The sequence below is a fragment of the Bos indicus genome, chromosome 1 (assembly GCF_029378745.1).
Source record: "Bos indicus isolate NIAB-ARS_2022 breed Sahiwal x Tharparkar chromosome 1, NIAB-ARS_B.indTharparkar_mat_pri_1.0, whole genome shotgun sequence".
NCBI lineage: Eukaryota > Metazoa > Chordata > Mammalia > Artiodactyla > Bovidae > Bos > Bos indicus.
This window is the reverse complement of record NC_091760.1, coordinates 70391594-70418115: the sequence shown is the minus strand read 5'-3', so window position 1 is coordinate 70418115 and position 26522 is coordinate 70391594. Positions and strand designations below refer to the sequence as shown.

Here is a 26522-nt window from a genome sequence, read left to right as displayed (position 1 = left end):
TTATTTAAAGGATTATTTGTATTTAAAGTATTTAATAATTTCAGTACTAGATTGTTGCTGTTCAGTCACTAGGTAGTGTCCGACTCTTTGTGACCCCATGAACTGCTTCAAGCCAGGCTTCTCTGTACTTCACTCTCTCCCTGAGTTTGCTCAAACACATGTCCATTGAGTTAGTGATGCCATCCAACCATCGCATCTTCTGTCATTCCCCTTCTCCTGCTCTCAATCTTTCTCAGCATCAGGATCTTTTCCAGTGAGTCGGCTCTTCACATCAGGTGGCCACAGTAGTGGATCTTCAGTTTGAACAACAGTCCTTCCAATATTCAGAGTTGGTTTCCTTTAGGATTGACTGGTTTGATCTCCTTGCTGTCCAGGGGACTCTGAGGAGTCTTCTCCAGCACCACAGATCGAAAGCATCAGTAATACATACTAGTTTTTTAATATTAGTAAACATTTTTAAAAACAATACTGAAAATGTTGTATTATGCAGACAGGTTAATCTGTTTCTAATTCATTAGTTGAAAAGGAAAGATAAGATAAAAGGTCCTGCTTTTTACATTCCATGGTTTTCTAATTGAGAATAAATTGGCCCCAAATAAGAAAATGTCCATTCTATGTTAGTAGAAGAAGCCATTGTTTCTGAAGGATGAATAACTTGTTAAATCAACTACTGCTATTTATTCATTTGGCCACCCTGCTCAGCATGTGGAATCTTCGTTCCCTACCATATATTGAACCCATGGTACCTGCAGTAGAAGCATGGAATCTTAACTACTGGACTACCAGGGAATTCCCAACTATTACTGTTTTTTAAAAAAAATCTCACTAGCATATGGAAACAGTGGCTGACTTTATTTTTTTGGGCTCCAAAATCACTGCAGATGGTAATTGCAGCCATGAAATTAAAAGACGCTTACTCCTTGGAAGGAAAGTTATGACCAACCTAGACAGCATATTAAAAAGCAGAGACATTACTTTGTCAACAAAGGTCCATCTAGTCAAGGCTGTGGTTTTTCCTGTGGTCATGTATGGATGTGAGAGTTGGACTATAAAGAAAGCTGAGTGCCAAAGAATTGATGCTTTTGAACTGTGATGTTGGAGAAGACTCTTGAGAGTCCCTTGGACTGCAAGGAGATCCAACCAGTCCATCCTAAAGGAGATCAGTCCTGGGTGTTCATTGGAAGGACTGATGTTGAGGCTGAAACTCCAATACTTCAGCCACCTGATGCAAAGAGCTGACTCATTTGAAAAGACCCTGATTCTGGGAAAGATTGAAGGCAGGAGGAGAAGGGGACGACAGAGGATAAGATGGCTGGATGGCATCACCGACTCAATGGACATGAGTTTGGGTAAACTCCGGGAGTTGGTGATGGATAGGGAGGCCTGGCATACTGCAGTTCGTGGGGTCCGTAAGAGTCGGACGCGACTGAGCGACTGAACTGAACATATTTTGTCAATTGTGGTGTTATTTTAGTTATAGAGAAATAATTGGGCTCCATTGCAGCCACTTGTTGAGGTATTCTCCGATTGACTTTAATGGCAAAGCTTAGATTTCTAATTAGACTAGAAACCATTTCTTTTATGTGTGAGCACACCTCTACATTGTGTTTAGTGTCTAATGGAATTCTGGACGTATGTTCTAGACAGAGGAGATAAAAATGACTGATTCTAGTATTGAATAAGATTAAATTATCAACAGGTGAACTGGCTTTTTAACGGACCATTTATGTTTTTAAATGAAAATATTTAATTATATTTCATATTTGAAGTAATAATTCTAGTTCCCTCTTGTTATTCTTGGTTTAATAGTATTTTAACACTTTTATTAATAAGGAATTGACACTTTAAATAGCTGAACTTATTTTCAAATGGGTATTTCTGTAATCTCTTCTTGGGTCTCATAAATTATTAGAATAGAATAATTTTTATAAAAATCAGGTGAACTTAATTTTTTGTTTCTTTACATGGTAACCATTATGGAAGCAGAAGAGATTAAGAAGAGCCGGCAAGAATACACAGAGGAACTATACAAAAAAGGTCTTAGTGACCCAGAAAACCACGATGATGTAGTCATTGATCTAGACCCAGACATCCTGGAGTGTGAAGTCAAGTGGGCCTTAGGAAGGATTACTGCAAACAAAACTAGCAGAGGTGATGGAATTCCAGCTGAACTATTTAAAAATCCTGAAAGATAATGCTGTTAATGTGCTGTACTCAGTATGTCATCAAATTTGGAAAACTTGGCAGTGGCCTCAGGAAAAGGTCAGTTTTCATTCCAATCCCAAAGAAGAACAGTGCTAAAGAATGTTCAAACTACTGTACAATTGAGCTCCTTTAACATGCTAGCAGTGTTATTCAGCTAGTAATGCTGAAAATCCTTCAAGCTAGATTTCAGCAGTATGTGAACTGAGAACTTCCAAATGTACAAGCTAGATTTAGAAAAGGCAGAGGAACCAAAAATCAAATTGGCAACATCTGTTGCGTCATAGAAAAGGCAAGGGAATTCGAGAAAAACATCTACTTTGCTTCATTGACTATGCTAAAGCCTTTGTATTTGTGGATCACAACAAACTGGAAAATTCTTAAAGAGATTGAAGTATCAGACCACCTTGCCTGTCTCCTGGGAAACCTGTATGCAGGACAAGAAGCAATGGTTAGAACTGGACATGGAAAAATGGACTGGTTCATAGTTGAGAAAGGAGTTCATCATGGCTGTGTACTGTCACCCTCCTTATTTAACTTATGTGCAGAATACATCATGCAAAATGCCGGGCTGGCTGACTCTCAAACTCGAATCAAGATTGCCAGGAGAATCAACAACCACAGATTTGTAGATGATACCACTGTAATGGCCGAAAGTGAAGAGGAACTAAAGCACCTCTTGATGAGGGTGAAAGAAGAGAGTGAAAAGGCTGTCTTAAAACTCAGCATTCTGAAAATGAAGACCATAGCATCCGGTCCCATCACTTCATGGCAAATAAGAGAGGGAAAAAGTGGAAATAGTGACAGATTTTATTTTCTTGGGCTGCAGAATCACTGCTAACGGTGACTGCAGCCATGAAATTAAAAGATGCTTGCTCCTTGAAAGCTGTGACAAATGTAGACAGTGAATTAAAAGCAGAGCCATCTCTTTGCCAACAAAGATCTGTATAGTCAAAGCTATGGTTTTTCCAGTAGTTTTGTATGGATGTGAGAGTTGGACCATAAAAAACGGTTGAGTGTTGAAGAACTGATGCTTTCAAATTGGGATGCTGGAGAAGACTTGTGACAAGTCCCTTGGATAGCAAGGAGATCAAACCACTCAATCCTTAAGGAAATCAACCTTGAATATTCATTGGAAGGAATGATGCTGAAGCTCCAGTGCATTGGCCACCTAATGCAAAAAGCTGACTCATTGGAAAATATCCTGATGCAGGCAAGAGGAGAAGGGGGTGATAGAGGATGAAATGATTTGATGTCATCATTGATGCAATGAACAGGAGTTCGTGCAAACTCTGGAGATAGTGAAAGGGAATCCTGGCATGATGCAGTCTGGGGTTGCAAAGAATCAGACATGACTTAGCGACAGAACAACAACAACGATGATCATTACTGTAGATAGCATTTTAATTTCAAATTTTGTTTTCACTGATCTTATCCTTACTTCAAAGATGTTTATTTTTTTTTTGACTCCCAGAATATTGTTAATAGTAACGTTAAATATATTTTAATTGGAAACGACCTCTCCTCTTGTGCTGTTGCTGCGTCGCTTCAGTCGTGTCCGACCCTGTGCGACCCCATCCCTGGGATTCTCCAGGCAAGAACACTGGAGTGGGTTGCCATTTCCTTCTCCAATGCATGAAAGTGAAAAGTGAAAGTGAAGTCACTCAGTTGTGTCCGACTCTCAACGACCCCATGGACTGCAGCCCACCAGGCTCCTCCGTCCATGGGATTTTCCAGGCAAGAGTACTGGAGTGAGGTGCCATTGCCTTCTCTACCTCTTGTGCTATGTTAAAGTAAACATTTATTTGGATGTAGGAGATCTGGTTGAATTCTTTGCCATGATGGTTAAGTGCTGTGTAACCATGGGTATTTAACCTCTTCAACCTCAGTTTCATGATTTTTTTTAATTTATATTTTTAATTGGAGAAAAATTTCTTTTCATTGTTGTGTTGGTTTCTGCTGTACACTGCCAATCAGCCATATTTATACATATCTTACCTCCCTTTTGAGCCTGCCTCTCATCCCTTCTCCCCATTCCATCCCTCGAAGTCATCACAGAGTGCCAAGCTGGGCTTCCTGTATTATATAGCAACTTCTCGCCAGCTATCTGTTTTACACATGGTAGTGTGTATATGTTAATTCTGCTGTCTCCATTTGTCTCTCTCTTTTCTTCTCCCACTGTGTCTACAGATCTGTTTTCCAAATCTGTTTTTCCATTCCTTCCCTGCAAATCGATTCATTAATACTATTTTCTGGATTACATATTTATGTGTTAATATATGATATTTGTTTTTCTGTTTCCAACTTACTTCACTTTGTATAACAGTTTTTAGATTCATCCACCTCACTAGAATTGATTCAAATTTTTTCTTTTTTATGACTGATACTCCATTGTATATATGTACCACATCTCTTTATCCATTCATCTGTCAATGGGCTTAGGTTGCTTCCATATCCTAGCTATTGTAAACAGGGCGGCTATGAACATTGGGGTACATGTATCTTTTTCAGTTGTGGTCTTCTCAGGTTGTAAGCCCAGTAGTGGGATAACTGAGTTATATGGTGGTTTTATTCCGGAGTTTTAAAGTAATCGCCATACTGTTCTCCATAGTGACTGTATCAGTTTACATTTCCATCAGAAACAACTGACAAAAGATTTATTTCCAAAGTATATAAGCAGCTCATATAGCTCAATATCAGAAAAACAAAGAGCCCAATCAAAAAATGGGCAGAAAACCTAAACCCACACTTCTCCAAAGAAGACTTACAGATGGCCAAGAAACACATGAAAAGATGCTCAGCATCACTAATTATTAGAGAAATGCAAATCAGAACTACATGAGGTATCACTTCACACCAGTCAGAATGACCATCATCAAAAATATACAAACAATACATGCTGGAGAGGATATGGAGAAAAGGGAACCCTCTTGCACTGTTGGTGGGAATGTAAATTGATTCAGTTTCATCATTTGTAGATTGGAGACAAACAATAGTCCCTTCCCAGGTAATTGTGTGTGTAGGATTTTCTTTCTTAACCATGTGGATTGACTACACTGATTGTGAAATTTTTAAGATTTTGGCATAATTTTTGGTGAAAGTAGAAATAGAAAATCATTCTAGAAAGACTTGGTTAGGGTAGTTTCTGGGATAGTAGGTTTGAATTTGGAGGGTTTCCTTTCCTCCTCAGGATAGATCTGGTCATGAAAAGTACACTCTTGAGTTCTAATAAATGAATTTTTCAAAGCAGGTAGTGTAAAGTAAACAAAGTTTGTCTACTTTGTTACTGAGTCGAAATTCTAAGCGTATTCATAGAAATCTCTTGCCTGAAACAAAGTTTTTTCCTTTACTTTTTTTTTTTAACACTGTTCAGGAAGTATCATTAAATCATAAAAATAAGAACTAACGTAAAAGTAGAATTTGAATACTTTCAAATGTGATTTAATTAAAAATGCTAAAGGACTTGAAGCATTTTTCCTCTCAGATTCTTAGAGCCTTCAGGGTTTCGTGGTGGTAGTGATGAGAAACAGGAAGGGGTAGCACAGGGTTCTGGAGGCCTGGTTGTGGGGGTGGTTTACTTGCTCAGTTGTGTACTGACTCTTGGTGACCTATGGACTGTAGCCCGCCAGGCTTCCCTGTCTGTGGGATTTCCAAGGCAAGAATACTGTTTCCTTCTCCAGGGGATCTTCTGGATCCAGGGATCAAACCGGAGTGTTCTGCATTGCAGGGAAATTCTTTACGCCTGAGCCACAGACCATTATGAAGGCTTTGGTTCTGCCACTTACTAGTTTTGTAACCTTTGGTGAGTTATTTGTAACCTTTGGTCAGTTTTTTCTTCTTTAAAACGTAAATAATATTAGCACCCACATCATAGATTGTTTTTTTTTTTATTGAGTTAATATCTGCAGAGATGTAGCAACATTATTGACCAAAGTCCAAAGCATATACTATTCATTGTATTCTTAAGTGTGGAACCAACATTAAAAGATCACTTCTTCTCTTTTGGAAAAGTAACAAAGGGAGAATTAATTGATCCCTGCTTTGATTTTTCCTGTGATAAATTGCTTAGACTTCAGTTATAGCACTTAACACTTTGCATTATCATCACTAACATTATCTGTTGTATGTTTATTTACTCTCCAAGCTAGATTAGGAACTCTTTTGGGAAGAGACCACAGTATTTTAATGCATGTCTTAGAAATCTTAGGTAGTATTGCATATACATATCAGGTGATCAAAAATGTTGATTCAGTTAATGACAGAAATGTCCCAATTAATGACCTGCTGGTAAATGCATTGAAATACTATGGAAGGGTATAGCTAATGGTCCTTGCAAGAAATTTCATTTATTTCTTAATATGTGTTTTGTCTTAATTTGATTATACCTGTGCAAGTGATTATAATCACAGAATAATTAGCCAGCAGAGTCTTAAATCAGAAGAAATGCTAAGCAGGAATATTCACTCCCTCTTAAAGTAGGGGAAGTGGGGCAGGGAAAGAGGAAGATCTTACCAGCTCACTGGGGTTCCCTTGTGGCTCAGCTGGTAAAGAATCCACCTGCAATGTAGGAGACCTGAGTTTGATCCCTATTTGGGAAGATCCCCTGGAGAAGAGAACGGCTACCCACTCCAGTATTCTGGCCTGGAAATTCCATGGACTGTATAGTCCACGGGATTGCAAAGACTTGGACATGACTCAGTGACTTTCACTTTACCTGATCATTAGGTGGTTGTCCAAGTAACTTTATACCTTTCTTTTTGTATTTACAGGGTCTTAGTTTCCAGCCTGGTAGATTCTTTCCCCAGTTCTTAGTGGAGAGGAGTGGCAGAGGAGAAAGAGGGATAGAGACACTTGGAAGGAGAAGTGAAATTGGTAGATGGTGCTAAATAATTTAGGTTTCTAGAGACAGAGACTGTGTGGTCTGTGAGTTAGGGAAAATTGTGCGTTTCCATGATAGGAAAGGTTGTGATAGGAAAGACATTCCAAAATTTCTGTTTATAGATTTAGACTTTGAGGTTATATTATTCTACATCGGGGGATGTGTGTATTTAGAAGTGAAACATGTTTCCCTTTCCTTCTTGCTTCACTATTTTTCTTTCTTTCTCTTTTAACGTATCTAGTTATAGTTTTTGATGTGTGACAGCTGTAATTTGGGGCTTTCAATAAAACGTGATGCAGGAAAGTAAGTAGGCTTTTTGTGAAAATGTTTTCAACAGAATATTAGCATTTCAAAAACATTTGTTCAGCTGTATATGTTACCATTATTATATGACATAAGTAATATCATCTTGATTGTTGACTTGATATATCCTATCAACTTTAAAAGACTTGTAATGTAATACCAAAGTTTATAATTTGAAGATTTTTTATTTACTGTATATAGATAGAGTTTACCATGCAACTTTATTCCTGTGAACTGTTAGAAATTCTAAACGTTGAATTTAGTAAAGAATGTACAGTGATGAATAGGAATGTAGTGCAGATATAGTTTTGTTTTACTTTACATATTTTTGGTACTGTCTACTACAATAATATAGTTCCATGGCTTTTATCTTTTTGGTGCTAAAGCTATCAGATCAGATCAGATCAGATCAGTCTCTCAGTCGTGTCCAACTCTTTGCGACCCCATGAATCGCAGCACGCCAGGCCTCCCTGTCCATCACCAACTCCTGGAGTTCACTCAGACTCATGTCCATCGAGTCAGTGATGCCATCCAGACATCTCATCCTCTGGCGTCCCCTTCTCCTCTTGCCCCCAATCCCTCCCAGCATCAGAGTCTTTTCCAATGAGTCAACTCTTCGCATCAGGTGGCCAAAGTACTGGAGTTTCAGCTTTAGCATCATTCCTTGCACAGAAATCCCAGGGCTGATCTCTTTTAGGATGGACTGCTTGGATCTCCTTGCAGTCCAAGGGACTCTCAAGAGTCTTCTCCAACACCACAGTTCAAAAGCATCAATTCTTCGGCACTCAGCCTTCTTCACAGTCCAACTCTCACATCCATACATGACCACAGGAAAAACCAGAGCCTTGACTAGACGAACCTTTGTTGGCAAAGTAATGTCTCTGCTTTTGAATATGCTATCTAGGTTGGTCATAACTTTCCTTCCAAGGAGTAAGTGTCTTTTAATTTCATGGCTGCAGTCACCATCTGCAGTGATTTTGGAGCCCAGAAAAATAAAGTCTGACACTGTTTCCACTGTTTCCCCATCTATTTCCCATGAAGTGATGGGACCGGATGCCATGATCTTCGTTTTCTGAATGATGAGCTTTAAGCCAACTTTTTTTTTTTTTTTTAAAGCCAACTCTCCACTTTGACCTTCATCAAGAGGCTTTTTAGTTCCTCTTCACTTTCTGCCATAAGGGTGGTGTCATCTGCATATCTGAAGTTCTTGATATTTCTCCTGCCAGTCTTCATTCCAGCTTTTGCTTCTTCCAGTCCAGCGTTTCTCATGATGTACTCTGCATAGAAGTTAAATAAACAGGGTGACAATATACAGCCTTGACATACTCCTTTTCCTATTTGGAACCAGTCTGTTGTTCCATGTCCAGTTTTAACTGTTGCTTCCTGACGTGCATACAGATTTCTCAAGAGGCAGATGAGGTGGTCTGGTATTCCCATCTGTTTCAGAATTTTCCACAGTTTATTGTGATCCACACAGTCAAAGGCTTTGGCATAGTCAATAAAGCAGAAATAGATGTTTTTCTGGAATTCTCTTGCTGTTTCCATGATCCAGCGGATGTTGGCAATTTGATCTCTGGTTCCTCTGCCTTTTCTAAAACCAGCTTGAACATCTGGAAGTTCACGGTTCACATATTGCTGAAGCCTGGCTTGGAGAATTTTGAGCATTACTTTACTAGCGCGTGAAATGAGTGCAATTGTGCGGTAGTTTGAGCATTCTTTGGCATTGCCTTTCTTTGGGATTGGAATGAAAACTGACCTTTTCCAGTCCTGTGGCCACTGCTGAGTTTTCCAAATTTGTTGGCATATTGAGTGCAGCACTTTCACGGCATCATCTTTCAGGATTTGGAATAGCTCAACTGGAATTCCATCACCTCCACTAGCTTTGTTCGTAGTGATGCTTTCTAAGGCCCACTTGACTTCACATTGCAGGATGTCTGGCTCTAGGTCAGTGATCACACCATCGTGATTATCTGGGTCGTGAAGTTCTTTTTTGTACAGTTCTTCTGTGTATTCTTGCCATCTCTTCTTAATATCTTCTGCTTCTGTTAGGTCCATGCCATTTCTGTCCTTTATCGAGCCCATCTTTGCATGAAATGTTCCTTTGGTATCTCTGATTTTCTTGAAGAGATCTCTAGTCTTTCCCATTCTGTAGCTAAAGCTATAGAAAATACATATTTAAAAGTAGTTATAGGTAATTGAGAGGAATGGCATATATGCTCTTTTAAATGCTTGGGAACAAAACTTTGAGGCAGGCAATTAAGAGGTTAGTAGAAATAAATTATTTTAAATAGGTTTTTTGTTGTTGTTGTTGCTGATGATGACTAGTTTAGCAAAGCTACTGACTGGCTAAGGACTAGAAAATGCTGAATTATCAGAAAGGCTGTTGTAATCCCTTGATGAAATTGTGTTAAACGCAACTTTGGATTAATATACTTGGTTGTTTTCTGAAGATTTATAGTTTAATTGTTCTGCTTTTATAATTATAATTTTATTGATTTGCAAGATATTAAGCCCTAAAAATGTGTTTGGGTTATTATATAAAATGCTTAATTATTTCTGAATAACAGTTATATTTGGCCTGAATTTGTTTCTAATAAAATTTCAGGTTTCAGTCCTCATTACCTCCATTTCATATACGGGGAAAGCATATCGCAGTTGCAGGAAGAAAATTATATATGTCCAGTATCAATGCAGTACCAACATAGAGTGTTAATTTTCTATATTAGTTGCTGTAAGATTGATTATAGCATGACATTAAAAAAAATCTGTGGACGATTTTAATGTTATTAAACACCTTTGTCTTGAAAATTTTAAATACTTAACATTTTTGTAGTTTCAAAAGCAAATGTTTTTAATATAATTAGACTTTTGAGATGAGGGAAATGTTACTGTGAGATTTCATCAGGAATAGAACTGTTTGAGTAATTGAGAACATCAACATACAATTTTAGTGAAGTACATTTTGTGTCCTCCTATTTTAAGTTGTTGATGGTAATTCTAGTTTATTGCCCTGATTTTAAAGAAATCCTAATCCTTAGCTAGAAGTTAAATTTGAAAAAGTCCAATTAGTGCCTGGGTCATTTTTTCATGAAATCATTTAGCACTGATGGATCATTACAGTTGTGCTGTTCTAAGTGAATTAATATTATTTAATCCATGAAAAGACTTTTGTCTGATTTAGCACATTTTGATATAACTGTTATTATCTGGCTTTAAGAATGTATCTAATCATGATTTTTTTGAGGGGAATAACCTGAATTTTTGTACTTTTACAGGCTAGAGGGAGGAACCAACAGCTTGGAAATTCGACCAAGTGATATGGCGGGATGGGCATTTTCCTGACCTATTTTGTAGAGGTAATCTAGCACTGTTTTCTTCACTCTTACCTATGATTGATGGCTATATACTTGAACATGAACATACCTGTCACAGCTGTTGGATAGTACTCTGCTTTTCCTGGATAATCCCTTTTCTTTTATACTTAAATATTCCTGCAGTGCAGGAGACCCTAGTTCGATTCCTGGGTAGGGAAGATCCCTTGGAGAAGGGATAGGCTACCCACTCTGGTATTCTTGGGTTTCCCTGGTGGCTCAGCTGGTAAAGAATCTGCCTGCAATGTGGGAGACCTGGGTTCCATGCCTGGGTCAGGAAGATTGCCTGGAGGAGGGCATGGCAACCCACTCCAGTATTCTTGCCCTGTGGACAGAGAGCCTGGCAGTCTACAGTCCATGGGTCACAAAGAGTCAGACACAGCTGAGCAACTAAGCACACAGCACAGCATGAATATTACATATAGATACCATGATATGAACATCTATACATAGGAAATAATTGATGTTATTAGTTCTCTTTGATGAAAACCATTATCTTTTCTCACTTAACAAGATTATCTGCATTTCTCTTTTTTAGGCCCAAGGTCCCTTATATTAGGAAGACCCAAAATCCTCTCCTGTCTTGTTGGGCTATGTTGGTAGATGTATTAGACCTGTGCTTTTATCTTTCAAAGTGAAAGAAAATTAAACATGAACAGTATTCAGGGTAATTACATGTGGCACATATTCTCATGTCATTATTAATGATCATAACAGTTCTAAGATTCTCATCTTCACCAGACACTAGCTCAAATCCAGCTCTTGATCTTGGATTTCCAACTTGTGGAACTGTGAGAAGTAAATGCTTGTTTAAGCCACCTGGTCTTGGATATTTTTGTTTTAGCAAGGAGCCTGTTCTTAATCCATATGTATCCATGCAATCTGCCTCTTGAGAAATTTGTATGCAGGTCAAGAAGCAACAGTTAGAACTGGGCATGGAACAACAGACTGGTTCCAAATAGGAAAAGGAGTACGTCAAGGCTGTATATTGTCACCCTGTTTATTTAACTTCTGTGCAGAGTACATCATGAGAAACGCTGGGCTGGAAGAAGCACAAGGTGGAATTAAGATTGCCGGGAGAAATAACCTCAGATATGCAGATGACACCACCCTTATGGCAGAAAGTGAAGAGGAACTAAAAAGCCTCTTGATGAAGGTGAAAGTGGAGAGTTGGCTTTAAAAAAAAAAAAAAAGGTGGCTTAAAGCTCAACATTCAGAAAACGAAGATCATGGCATCCGGTCCCATCACTTCATGGGAAATAGATGGGGAAACAGTGGAAACAGTGTCAGACTTTATTTTTCTGGGCTCCAAAATCACTGCAGATGGTGACTGCAGCCATGAAATTAAAAGACGCTTACTCCTTGGAAGGAAAGTTATGACCAACCTAGATAGCATATTCAAAAGCAGAGACATTACTTTGCCAACAAAGGTTCGTCTAGTCAAGGCTCTCGTTTTTCCTGTGGTCATGTATGGATGTGAGAGTTGGACTGTGAAGAAGGCTGAGTGCCGAAGAATTGATGCTTTTGAACTGTGGTGTTGGAGAAGACTCTTGAGAGTCCCTTGGACTGCAAGGAGATCCAAGCAGTCCATTCTGAAGGAGATCAGCCCTGGGATTTCTTTGGAAGGAATGATGCTAAAGCTGAAACTCCAATACTTTGGCCACCTCATGCCAAGAGTTGACTCATTGGAAAAGACTCTGATGCTGGGAGGGATTGGGGGCAAGAGGAGAAGGGGACGCCAGAGGATGAGATGTATGGATGGCATCACTGACTCGATGGACGTGAGTCTGAGTGAACTCCAGGAGTTGGTGATGGACAGGGAGGCCTGGCGTGCTGCGATTCACGGGGTCGCAAAGAGTTGGACATGACTGAGTGACTGATCTGATCCATGCTATATGCCTGGATGATCACAGTGAACATTCCTCTGGCCTTCAGTTCAGTTCAGTTTAGTTCATTCGCTCAGTCATGTCCGACTCTTTCCGACCCCATGAATCGCAGCACACAAGGCCTCCCTGTCCATCACCAACTCCTGGACTTCACTCAAACTCACGTCCATCTAGTGGTGATGCCATCCAGCCATCTCATCCTCTGTCATCCCCTTCTCCTCCTGTCCCCAATCCCTCCCAGCATCAGAGTCTTTTCCAATGAGTCAACTCTTCGCATGAGGTTGCCAGAGTATTGGAGTTTCAGCTTTAGCATCAGTCCCTCCAATGAACACCCAGGGATGATCTCCTTTAGGATGGACTGGTCGGATCTCCTTGCAATCCAAGGGATTCTCAAGAGTCTTCTCCAACACCACAGTTCAAAAGCATCGATTCTTCGGCGCTCACCTTTCTTCACAGTCCAACTCTCACATCCATACATGACTACTGGAAAAACCATAGCCTTAACTAGACGGACCTTTGTTGGCAAAGTAATGTCTCTGCTTTTGTATGCTGTCTAGGTTGGTCATAACTTTCCTTCCAAGGAGTAAGCGTCTTTTAATTTCATGGCTGCAGTCACCATCTGCAGTGATTTTGGAGCCCAGAAAAAGTCTGACACTCTTTCCACTGTTTCCCTATCTATTTCCCATGAAGTGATGCTACCAGATGCCATGATGTTCGTTTTCTGAATATTGAGTTTAAGCCAATTGTTTCACTCTCCTTTTTCACTTTCATCAAGAGGCTTTTGAGTTCCTCTTCACTTTCTGCCATAAGGGTGGTGTCATCTGCATATCTGAGGTTATTGATATTTCTCTCGGCAATCTTGATTCCAGCTTGTGCCTCCTCCAGTCCAGCGTTTCTCATAATGTACTCTGCATAGAAGTTAAATAAGCAGGGTCACAATATACAGCCTTGACATATTCCTTTTCCTATTTGGAACCAGTCTGTTGTCACATGTCCTGCTTCCTGACCTGCATATAGGTTTCTCAAGAGGCAGGTTAGGTGGTCTGGTATTCCCATCTCTTTCAGAATTTTCCTCAGTTTATTGTGATCCACACAGTCAAAGGTTTGGCATAGTCAATAACGCAGGCAATGGCACCCCACTCCGGTACTCTTGCCTGGAAAATCCCATGGAGGGAGGAGCCTGGTAGGCTGTAGTCCATGGGATCGCTAAGAGTCCGACACGACTGAGCGACTTCACTTTCACTTTTCACTTTCATGATTGGAGAAGGAAATGGCAACCCACTCCAGTGTTGTTGCCTGGAGAATCCCAGGGACAGAGGAGCCTGTTGGGCTGCCGTCTATGGGGTCGCACAGAGTTGGACACGACTGAAGCGACTTAGCAGCAGCAGATGTTTTTCTGGAACTCTTTTGCTTTTTCAGTGATCCAGCGGATGTTGACAATTTGATCTCTGGTTCCTCTGCCTTTCCTAAAACCAGCTTGAACATCTGGAAGTTTACGGTTCACTTTCTGCTGAAGCCTTGCTTGGAGAATTTTGAGCATTACTTTACTAGCGTGTGAGATGAGTGCAATTGTGCGGTAGTTTGAGCATTCTTTGGCATTGCCTGTCTTTGAGATTGGAGTGAGAACTGACCTTTTCCAGTCCTGTGGCCACTGCTGAGTTTTCCAAATTTGCTGGCATATTGAGTGCAGCACTTTCACAGCATCATCTTTGAACATTTGAAAGAGCTCAACTGGAATTCCATCACCTCCATTAGCTTTGTTCGAAGTAAGGCCCACTTGATTTCACATTCCAGGATGTCTGGCTCTAGGTGAGTGAGTACACCATCATGATTATCTGGGTCGTGAAGCTCTTTTTTGTACAGTTCTGTGTATTCTTGCCATCTCTTCTTAATATCTTCTGCTTCTGTTAGGTCCATACCATTTCTGTCCTTTATTGAGCCCATCTTTGCATGAAATGTTCCCTCTGGCCTTAAGGATGAACCTAAGGCCCTTTCATTGATTGAACCAGAGGCAATTCTGTTGAATGAGAAACATAACTCTTTTTTTCCCCTGGGTTTGGAGCTGTGAAGATACAAACTTCTCTTGCCACTACAGTGAAGATTTGCCCAAGAATGGACCAATATAGAGAAGAACAGCATCAAGACATAGCAAAACCAGGTGCTGATATAAGTCCTTAGATCCAGCTGTGCTTAGAGCCTTTTCAGTTGTGTCAACCAGTAAATCCCACTTTTAAGTTAAACTACTTTCTGTTCTGTTACTTGCAACCAAGAGTCCTGATTAATATGTAGAATGAGGTGAATGACTTGATGGTGACTTAATAAATTGGAACCTTTATAATTATGCATTTGAATTTGAATGAATGCATATGTCATAAAAAAAATTCTATGATTGTCATAAATTTTGTTTTGAGGATTCTTTTAAAATGAAGATGTGAAAATATTAGCAGTTTTAATGGTCATATTTTAAGATTTCATTTAACATTTTTTACTTCTTAGGTTTATTATAAGAGGAATAGACACTTAAGCTGTAGAGAATGTTATAAAAAAATTTAAAAAGGCTCTCTTCATTCCCATTCACTGTTAACATTTGTGTGTGTATGTATCATTCCATATATCTTCCATATGTGAATATATATATACATATATTTACATAATGATTATAAAAATGAAATCACAGCATACATATTGTTTAGCAAAATACCGTTTTTGTTGTTAATTTCTGTACCTTTGCATATAATTCCTTCTCATTTCATTCTATGTAATATTCCAATATGTTGATGTACCATAATTTTAACTAGCCTCCTATTTATGAATATTTAGGGGTTTTTTTGTAGTATTAAATGGGAATATAGTGAATATTCTTGGATACATTTTTGCACATGTTTAAAAATACTTTTGCAGTATAAATTCCTAAGGAAAAAATTGTTGGGTCAAAAAGTGTGTACATTTAATAATTTGTGGTTGAATTGCCTAACTGTTGTCCCTACATCAGTAGTGTGGGAAAATGGGAAGCTCTTTTATCTCTTTGATGATACTAGCTAGTGGCAAACTTTTTAGTATTTGTCAGGTTTTTGTTAGTATTGATTTTCAAAATTTCATTATGAGTTTCAGCATTTTTTCCCCATTGTTATTGGCCATATGTATATTTTCAGTGATCTTTTTGGTCATGTGTTTGGTCATGTATTACTCAGTTTTTGCTTATCTTTTGATTTTGCTTTTGCCTTGTAGACATTTTAATTTTGTGTGATTGAATTTAGTTATCTTTTTATTCATGGTCAAGGGTAGGGGAGGCGGTTTCCTGTGTAAGGTTTAAAAGGTCTTTACCACTGATTGTAGGACTCATTTTTCCTTCCATATTGTAACATCTCTGAAAGACATGAATTTCTGTCTTGTCATAGTTTGGCGTTTTTTTCTTAATAACATAAAATAGTTGTGTTTCTTAGGATTGGTAGTTTTAGATTCATGAAGTTGAAAAATCGTATGGGTTTTCTATTTTTATGGTTTAAATTGTTTAAAATCTTTTTGATTTATATTGAATATTTTTGGTATAAGCAGTAAATGGAGAGATCAGCTTTACTGTTTTCCAGATGGCTAACCATTTGTCCTCATTTCAGTTATTGAATGATACGTTTCTTTTCTACATATTTGAAATGCCACATTTATCATATACTGAATTTCCATATTTTGGGGGAAGGCAGAGTCTGTTTCTGAAATCATTTCTGTTCAATTCATCTGCCTGCTTGTTTTTTGTGCTGATAGTTCTGAGAATTCTGTAAAGGAACTGCTTAGAAACTCAATTTTACACAAATGATTTTTTATTAGAAATAATAGGATTAGGGCTATTGAAGAAGAGGTGTATGTTCACTATAACAACTAAAAAGATAAAATAACTGTGATAAATCTAACTTGAAAAAAAAAGTTTAAACTACTGAGGGATAGGAAAGAAAATATGATTAATTCAAATTTTTGATAGATATGATAGAAAGTTGTCATTTCACTATAGAAATATAATTGATTTTTCTTTATTGATCTAATCTCTTGTGGCCTTGCTGAATTGCTTATTAGTCCTTGTAATTTTTTTTGTGGATTTATTAGGAAATTTCTACATATGAAATCACATCACTAGAGGTTTATTTCTTGTTTTCTAATTTAGATGTCTTTGCTTAATTGGTTGGTTGATTTTGCCTACTTGGTTTTACTAGTTAGAACCTGTAGTACAGTGTTGAATAGAAGCGGTGAAAATGTACATTCTGGTTTTTAGGAGGATAGTGTTCAGTGTTTAACCATTAAACATGATATTAGGTTTTTTGTAGATACCTTTTATCAGGTTGAGGAGGTTCTCTTCTGGTCTTAGTTTTTTTAGATTATTTTGGTCATGAGTAAATGTTGAATTTTGTCAAGAGCTTTCTTTTATGTTTATTGAGATAGCCATGTGGCTTTTGTCCTTTATTCTTTTAATATGGTGTATTATATTAATTGATCTTCAGATGTTAAACTAGCTTTGCTTTCATGGGATAAATGTTACTTGGTCTTGGTGTATAGGCCTTTTTAAAAAATCTGTTGCTAGATTCAGTCTGCTAATACCTTGTAAGCATATTGTATCTGTTGATGAGAGACACTGGAGTGTAGTTTTCATCTGATGTCTTTATATCAACTCTAGCCTTACTGATTGAGTTGGAAGATGTACCCTCTCCCTTTGTTTCATGAAGGAGTTTATGAAGGATTGGTGTTTCCTCTGTAAATATTTGATAGAATTCATCAGCGAAGCCATTTCTTTTGGGGGGGCTTTTTAAATACTAAGTCTGTTTGTTCAGATTTTTCTGTTTCCTCTTTAGTTAATGTGTCAGTAATATGTGTCTTTTAAGAAGTTTTATAAAAGTTGTTTAATTTCTTGGCATTTATTTGTTTATAGTATTCCTTCCCTTATAAGCTTTAAATTTTTGCGAGGTCAGTGTTAATATCCCTTCTTTCATTTCTAATTTTGGTAGCTTGTATTTTTTCTTTTTTTTCTTTTTAATGTATTTTTAATTGGAGGATAATTGCTTTACAGTGTTGTGTTGATTTCTCCCATATGACAGCATGAATCAGCCGTGTGTGTGTGTGTGTGTGTGTGTGTGTGTGTGTGTGTGTGTATCCTGTTTTTTTTTTTTTCTCTTTTCTGTAGGTCAGTTTTCGTAAAAGTTTGTAAATTTTTTGAGTCTTTTTAAAAGAACCAAGTTTTTCTCTATTTTTCTGTTTTGTATTTCATGTGTTTCTGCTCTAAATTTTGAATATTTTTTTCAGCTTGCTTTATGGTTTAGTTTGCTCTTTTTCTGGTTTATTGAAATGGAATCATGTCATTGATTTGAGATTCCACTTTTTTTCAAATATATAAAAGTATATCATTTCTTCTCAGTACTGCTTTAGCTGCATCCCATCAATTTTGGTATGTTTGTTTTATTTATTCCGTTAAAAGTATTCTCTAACGTCTCTTTTAATTTCTTCTTTGAGGTATGTACTATTCAGAATTGTGAAGTTTAATTTTCAAATACTTGATAATTTTCCAGTTGATAGCTACTTAATTCTAATTTAGTTGATATCTACTTAAATTTTGTTATGGTTGGAAAACATACTTTGTATGACTTAAGTCCTTTTACATTTTTAAGGCTTGTTTAATGGTCTAGCATTTGATCTGTCCTGAAGAGTGTGTGCTTGGAAACTATTTTTTATGTTGTTTGTTGGAGTTTTGTATATATGCCAGCTAGGTCTGATCGATTGAGTGTGTTCTTCTGTTTTCAGGTTTTCTGTATCTTTGTTAATTTGCTGTTTTTATTCTATCAATTATTTAGAGTGTAGTATTGAAGTCTCCAGTGATAATTTGTTGAATTTTCTGTTTTCTTTTTAATAATGTTATTGTTTCATTATTTTAGGGTTTATAATTATTACAATACTTGATTGACTATCATTAGAAAGAGATATCTTTCTTCATCTTTAGTATTTGTCTTAAAGTCTATTTTGTCTAATTCTAATGTAACCACTCCACCTATCTTATGGTTACTCTTTCCATGGGGGTGGGAGTGGGGTGTGTGTGTGGGGGTGTGTCTGTCCTTGTTCCCCATCTTTTTTCTTTCAGTCTTGAATTTAAAGTATGTCTCTTGCTGGCAGTACATGGTTGAATCTTGTGTTTTTTTGTCCAGTCTGAGTCTCTACCTTTCCATTGTGCTCTTCAGACATTCATATTTAATTATGGACTTCGTTGGATTTACATTTGCCATTTGCTTTATGTATATCTCATGGGTTTTGTTTCTCAGTGCTTCCTTACTGGCTTTTGAATTAAATGTCTTTTAGTATGCCATATTAGTTACTCTGTTGGTGTTTTTTCTAAATATAATTTAAGATACTTTCTTTGTGGTTGCTATGATATTTACATTATACATTTTAACACTAAATAGACTTATTTAATGTTAAATTTAACATTAATAGTTAATAGTAACACTGAGTCAGTATCAGTAAAATATAGAAACTTCGCTCAGTATAGCTCCATTTTCTGCTTCCTCTATTTTGCCACTGAAGTGAAATGAAGTGAAGTGAAGTTGCTCAGTCGTGTCCGACTCTTTGCAACCCCATGGACTGTCGGCTACCAGCCTCCTCCGTCCATGGAATTTTCCAGTCAAGAGTACTAGAGTGGGTTGCCATTTCCTTCTCCAGGGTATCTTCCCAACCCAGGGATTGAACCTGGGTCTCCCGCATTGCAGGCAGACGTTTTACCATCTGAGCCACCAAAGAAGTCAATTATATTTTGCCACTGTTGCTATATATATATAACATCCATATATGCCATAAACCTGGCAATACAGTGTTAAAAATATTGCTTTATATATACTTATGTCTCTTAAAGATGTTAAGAGAAGAAATGAGAAAAACGTGTTTATAGTCTTCTAGCTTAACCCACATATTTACCATTTCTGGTGTTCTTTTCTTCCTGTGTATTTTAAGTGTGGTGTCATTTCCTTTCAACCTGATGGACTTCTTTTAGTATTTCTTGTATGGCATGTTTGATTTGCTTTGTTCATCTGAGACAGTGTTTATTATGCTTTTATTTTGAAGGGTAGTTTTGTTGCCTTCTTGGTTGACAGGTTTTTTTCTTTTAGCACTTTCAGAATGTGATTCCTCTGTCTTCTGGCCTCTTGTTGTTGTTGATTGAAAGTCAGCTGTTAGTAAATTTCTGAGTTAGAGCTCAGGAAAAGCCTGCTGAATTTATGTTGCAAGCATTACTTAACACAGTATAAGGATGAAAAGACAGCAAAAATATCTTCTTACTTTCTCATCCCCTCATTGTAACAAAGCCCTTAACTGGGAGAACCTTATTCCCCTCTCTTTACTCTTCCTCCTCCACTTCCCACTTACCATCACCTTATAATATTCAGAGAGCACTTGGATTATGGGTCTGACTAGAGAAATGCTTTCAGATAATCATTAGCCCACATCTCCAGTGGATCAGATCAGATCACATCAGTCGCTCAGTCGTGTCCGACTCTTTGCAACCCCATGAATCGCAGCACACCAGGCCTCCCTGTCCATCACCAACTCCCGGAGTTCACGGGATGGAGTTGTAAAGTGCTTTTATAATACAGTATTATTGTTAAAGGAAAAAAAAAATAAGAAAGCTGTTAATCGTGTTGATGGTTCTCTGCTATACTGAGTAATTTTTCTCCTTGTGTTTGTTCTTAACAATTTTGACTATGATGTGTCTAGGTGTGTATCTTTGTAATTATTCTCTGTGAGATTCATTGAACTTCTAAGACCTATAGATGTGATTTCTACTGAAAAATCTAATTTGGGAAGTTTTTGGTTGATGTTTTATTAAAAAAAAAAACCTTATTTCCTGCCCTTACTCTCCTCTCCTTTGGAACTTCAGAAATGTTGGTAAGTTGGTTGCTGAGGCTCTGTTCAATTTTCTACAACTTTTTTTCCTTCACTGTCCTTCAGATTGGATATTTTCTGATATATCTTCAAGGTCATAGATTTTCTTCTGCCGTCTTGAATCGTGTAGTGAAGTTTTTGTTTTAGTTATTTTACTTTTCGGCTTCAGAGTTTCCATGTGGTTCTTTTACATAAATGCTGTACCCTTACTGAAAATTTTTTTATTTGTTGATTGTTTTCGTAATTAAACATTAAAGATGGGGTCAGTTAAAATTTTTAACATGTTTATGATGGATATTTTGAAATCTTTGCTTAAACCAACATCTGGGGATACTCAGAAACCATTTGTAGCAGTTGCTATTTTTTATTAATGTGGGTCACATTTTTCTTCCCTCCTGTCCTTCCTTTCTCCCTCCCTCCTTTCCTTCCTTTCTTCCTCCCTCCTCTCCTCTCCTTTCCTTTCCTTTCTTCCTTCCTCATCTTATAATTTATTGTTGAAAACTGGGCATTTTAGATAACATATTGGAATAATTTCAGATTGTGACTCCCCCATCCCTGCCTGCTTAGGTTATTGTTACTGTTGTCATTTTGGTATTATTTATATCTAATACAATCCTACTGAAATTTTTTTTTAAATTTTATTTTATTTTTAAACTTTACAATATTGTATTAGTTTTATTTTGAATAAAAGTTTATCCGCTAAAATAGACATGCTTGAGTGAATATCCAAGAAAATTCTGAAATGAAAGGGTACTGAGAGGTAAATAGCTCTGTCAGAATTTAAACTTAAAAAAAATATGGATACAGTGTTGAAATGTTTTAAAAAGTGAATTAGTGTTTTACTTTCTAAAGTATGCTTCCCTGATGGCTCAGACGGTAAAGAATCTGTCTACAGTTCAGGAGACCTGGGTTTGATCGTTGGGTTGAGAAGATCCCTGGAGGAGGAAATGGCAACCCACTCCAGTATTCTTGCCTGGAGAATCCCATGGACAGAGGAGCCCGGTGGGCTAGAGTCCATGGGGTCGCAGTCAGACACAACTGAGTGGTTAACACTTTCCCTTTTTCTGAAGTACAAAGATGGACTTATTACTGGTATGTTTTAGGTGAGAAAGACTGTCCTTCTTTGTCAAAGATAAGGTGTCCATATGTGCGTGGATTTCTCTGGGCTTTCTATTTTGTTCCATTGATCAATATTTCTGTCTTTGTGCCAGTACCATACTGTCTTGATAACTGTGGCTTTGTAATAGAGCCTGAAGTCAGGTAGGTTGATTCCTCCAGTTCCATTCTTCTTTCTCAAGATAGCTTTGGCTATTCGAGGTTTTTTGTATTTCCATACAAATTGTGAAATTATTTGTTCTAGCTCTGTGAAGAATACCGTTGGTAGCTTGATGGGGATTGCATTGAATCTATAAAGTGCTTTGGGTAGTATACTCATTTTCACTATATTGATTCTTCCAATCCATGAACATGGTATATTTCTCCATCTATGAGGAGGGAGGAGGGTTCAGGATGGGGAGCAGGGGTATACCTGTGGCGGATTCATTTTGATGTTTGGCAAAACTAATACAATATTGTAAAGTTTAAAAATAAAATAAAATTTAAAAAAATAGGAGGAAAAAAAGACTGTTCTTCTTGCCTTTGCACCACTGTAAAAACAAATCTAAAATCATAGGATGTATCATACACCGTCTGGTCTCAGAGCTTCCTGTGGAGGAGTAAATACAAACTATTCTTTATAGATAGGTAATGTTTTTAAAGACCTCTATGGTAGGAAGCTCCATAAACTCTTTAGTGTATTTAGTCTATGCTGAGAAATATTCGCTGATAGGAAATTTTCTTCTTGTGTATAGCTTATGATCTTTATTTCTATTTTTGAGGGGTGTGGTATGCAGTCTTCCTATGATTATTCTCATCTTCTGTCAGCTTTTCTTCTCAGATGACCTTGCTGATTGTATTTCTGTAGCTATTTCATGATTTTACAACTCTTAATTTTTTTCTATTGTAAATACATGGGCACTCTGTGTAGGACTAGTTCTATTTGTTGTTTGTAAGGCCTAAGATTGTGTTTGCTTCTCTCTTTACTTCATAGCCTTTACAAAGCAGATACAGTGTTAGGAAGTGATTTTTTAAATCATTTATTTTCTCTCTTGTAAATGTTTAGGTCTGTAACTTTCTGAATTTTCTTCAATATCCCATGTCTCTGAGGTTGTTCATCCCAGATCTCGGCAAATTATTCTGTACAAGGCCAGGATTATTGCAGTTACTCCTCATCACTGTTACATTTTCCCAGTTTCAGATTTAAAGACAAGTTATTGCACTGTTTATTCAGACATAGTTTACTATTTACAAAGAGTGATCACTTCATTATGCATGTGAGTTTGTCCATGTTGTATTTGTACAGTATTTTTTCTCTTCGTAAGTAATGTGTGTTTTTTTTTTTTTTTTTGTAGGAATTGGATGGCATAAGCAATTGAGGTGGTACTGAGGGTTTCTGAAGTCTTTGAAAGGTAGAAACTCAACCATGATTTCTTTTTCAACTCTACAGCATTCCCTTCCTTGAAGTCTTCATTTTTACATTAGTCTCAGGTAACTTCAGTACTTAACTTTTCATAATCATGAATAAGTAAATTTTTCTAATATAGAACTTTTTTTTTTTTTGGCTGCTGGATTTTCATGTTGAGTTTGTGTAATAGTTTATGTTGTGTTTATATCGAAGAAACTTGGGATTTAATTTTTTTTTTTTTTTTCAGAAAACAGTACTAAGAGAAAATTGATGAATAAAGATATAGTTTTGGGTTTTAAGTTTAACACAGGAAGATCTGTGTAGCTTATTATGTAATCTTAGATGAAATTTAAGTGGGAAGGTGTTTCCTTCTTTAACCCTTTTTCTCAGCAGGCTATTTCGCATTTTTCACCCATCTGTCATCAACACATACACACCCACATTAAGTTTTCCAGAATTTCCAGGAAAGCTATTTTCATACATTGGAAAATTAGACCTGTTAATCAAAGTTAATGGTGTTTGGCATACAATTTTTTAAATGTGAAAGAACATACCAGTTACTGTACATTCTTTCATATTGTATGTTTGTTTATGCCAATATAAGGAAGCAATCATGTAGATAATTTAATAATCATTTATATTAAGTATATTGGTTAAAATTTAGACTTGTCAACTATAATAGGTGCTTAAAATGGTAGAAATATATTTATGTTTATTTGAAAAGTCCATATAAACAAATTCAGGATTGTCTGGAAGCTCCAGAATCATCATGACCTACGTCTTAGTCTTGCTTTGCTGTTGTTAATATGTGCCTTCTGTCTTGTGGTCCAAGAAGGTACCATCATGCCTGCCAATAGAAAGAAGGATAAGGGAAGAACATTCCTTTTCCCTTTAGGAGAGTTATGTATATCATTTCTATTCATATCCCATTGACTGTAACTGTCACATGACCACAGCCAGCTGCAAGGAAGGCTGGAAAATGAGTCTTATCTAGGATCTAGGTCATATGTGTCTCATTTAATATTTTATTTTTGGGGGAGAAGGAGAGAACAGCATCTAGGGGTCAGCTAGTTGTCTCTTATGTTAGGATTTGTCAGATTTACTTTCTATTTATCTAGTTGCTCTAAAATTAAAATATAATTTTTATCATCTAAGACGTATTAACTCTTGGGCTGTGATAATACTTGGGAAATTGTTCTTACTTGAGTTTTGAGGCAATTTTAGTTTTGTGAATAGTCATCATAGTTCTTTGATTAAATACCGCTAATTTTGATATCATAAGATGGAATAAGGTCTTAAAATTGATTTGAAAAAATTCCTTACTTTGTTTCACTGCCATTAGATTGATGTGATTTATTTAATGTTTTTAGACTCTTAAGGCAAGGATGAGGACCTCGGGTGAGATGATCTTTTAGCTACACATAAAGCTAAATGATGTGTAACTGGTTCCTTCTAACTCTAAAAAGTCTGTTATTCTAAATGTTCAGATCTCATCAGAACAACTTATTCCCAGAGACATTATATACTTGTTTTTTTAAATGAGAAGTATTTCATTGTGATTACATTTTGTGATTCTTATGCCGTTTAAATATTTTATTTAAACAAATATTAAATAGTATGCTTCTATAAGAGAATTTATTAAAGGGTTGGAAATTAGTTATCAGTTTTCCATTGTATTTTATGTCAACATCAACATATATTAACCTTGTTACCTTTTTCTGAGATTTAAGATAACAGTTTTGATAAATTAGTATACTTGTATTTATATCAGGCCTCTTGATTTAGCTTTTAGTAAACGGTTGTAAGACATTGTAGGTGTTTTTGGCATTGAAGGTGACGAATACATTTTTAGTTTTATTGTACTTCACAAATAAGGTTTGTACTGATAAGTGAGAACATTTGTCCAGTGTTTAAAAAATGTTGATTTGGATAGTTAACACTTCTCTGTTTTGGAATGAGTCTTTGTTATTAAATAGTACATGTTAAAAATCACTTAGGTGTTTGGACTAGGTAAACTTGTATACAGGGAAGTTTAGGAAGTGTTTTTTATATTTTTAGTATACAAGGCTAGAAAATTTATAGTTTCCTCAAGATTAATTATTTTTAATATTAATGTTTGAATTTTTGGTATTGGCATAAAGTGAGATGAATGAAACAGCTAGATTTAGCAGAATGTAGGATTCTGTTTTACTTGGTTCGTTTTTACCCTTTCCCTCTCCCTTTTAAATGTAGCTGTTTCTCAACCAATAGTTGACATAAGTTTGATGTTTGGTATTTCCAAATAGCACTAATTTCTTATTGTTACATTGTGTTAGAAGACTAGTGACAAGTATTTGGAATAGAGAATATGCTTAGATTCTGCTTTATTTGAGCAGAGCATCATATATATGGAGATGCCTGTTAACTTTGGTTTAAATATTTTTAAATTAATTTTCTGTGGTTAGAAAATGATCATAGGTTTTTATTTAGTTGTCATGTTGTATAAGGTGATTTATCTTACTCTGTAAATTCCTTTAGTAAACATCTTTTATTGTCACTGGCACTAATAAGAAAGGCCATTTTGTTTAGCTGTGATTATTATAAAATCCTCCTATTAGGATGTTTTGAATAGTATCAATTTAAAAATCGGGGGGCATAGTTTACAAGATAAGCTTTGTAGATGCAAGATGGTAGTTATACAAAGGTGATCTGAAGGGGTTTCTGGAGGTAAAATATCCCTAGATAAGAGGTAAGTCTTGTTTTTAAATTAGAGATGAAGCAGTTTTTGCTTAAATCAACCTTTTGAAGGATGAGAAGGAATAGAAAACTTAGGAGTGACAAAAGGCAGATTGTTAAATCCATTTTTATCAAGGGTTTCTTTGTTGCCTTGTAGTACCAATTTGATCTTAAGGCTGATTGATATTTGTATTTGTAATGCTGATGTTTGTAAGGCATAATTTCTTACTGAATCCTACATAGGTTAGAAATATTACTATCCAAATTAACTGGCATCCTTCAGATGAGTTTGTTGAAAAATACTTTGAATCAGAAGTAATTTGTGAAATCTAGCTTTTTAAAAAAAATCTGTTTGAGATTCCTTTAAGTACTTCTGTTTTGCCTACAAGTGATTGGGTTCTGGTATAAAAGCAGGCTATTTTTAATTTGGGAGAATATTTGGAGTTGGAAATTACTTTTTTTTTTAGAAAAGAATGATATTTAGGTTTGCCCACTATAATCTGTTTTGACTCATTTAATGTTTTATATTATTCAGTAAATGTTAATGGAAAATAATATTACAGCCAAACTCAGTGAAAGAAACACAAAAGCAATATCTTTAAGTGAGAAATATTTCTTTCATGGTTGAGTACAGATTTAATTAAAGGTGATAAAATGGCAGATGAATAATCACCTGTATTCTGAAGGAGAAATTAGATACTTTAAGAATTTGAGAAGAGTATTGCACAAATCTTCAAATCTGTTTTCAGTTTAAAACATAT

The 26522-nt window shown here is 36.4% G+C and overlaps 1 protein-coding gene across 10 annotated transcripts in view; it reads left to right on the top strand.

Annotated features, from left to right (window-relative positions):
- The window catches only part of ZNF148 (zinc finger protein 148), a 146596-nt gene that overhangs the window by 28337 nt on the left and 91737 nt on the right, over window positions 1-26522 (top strand). For 7 of the 10 annotated variants that reach the window (XM_070788796.1, XM_070788769.1, XM_070788773.1 and 4 more), the window contains exons 2-3: window positions 10660-10740; window positions 22994-23129. The gene's annotated coding sequence lies outside the window, so the exon portion shown is untranslated. Of the gene's footprint in view, window positions 1-5882; window positions 6005-10659; window positions 10741-14060; window positions 14451-14471; window positions 14800-22993; window positions 23130-26522 lie in introns of those variants that run through there. The other 3 variants (XM_070788785.1, XM_070788775.1, XM_019956943.2) reach the window with 3 other exon arrangements.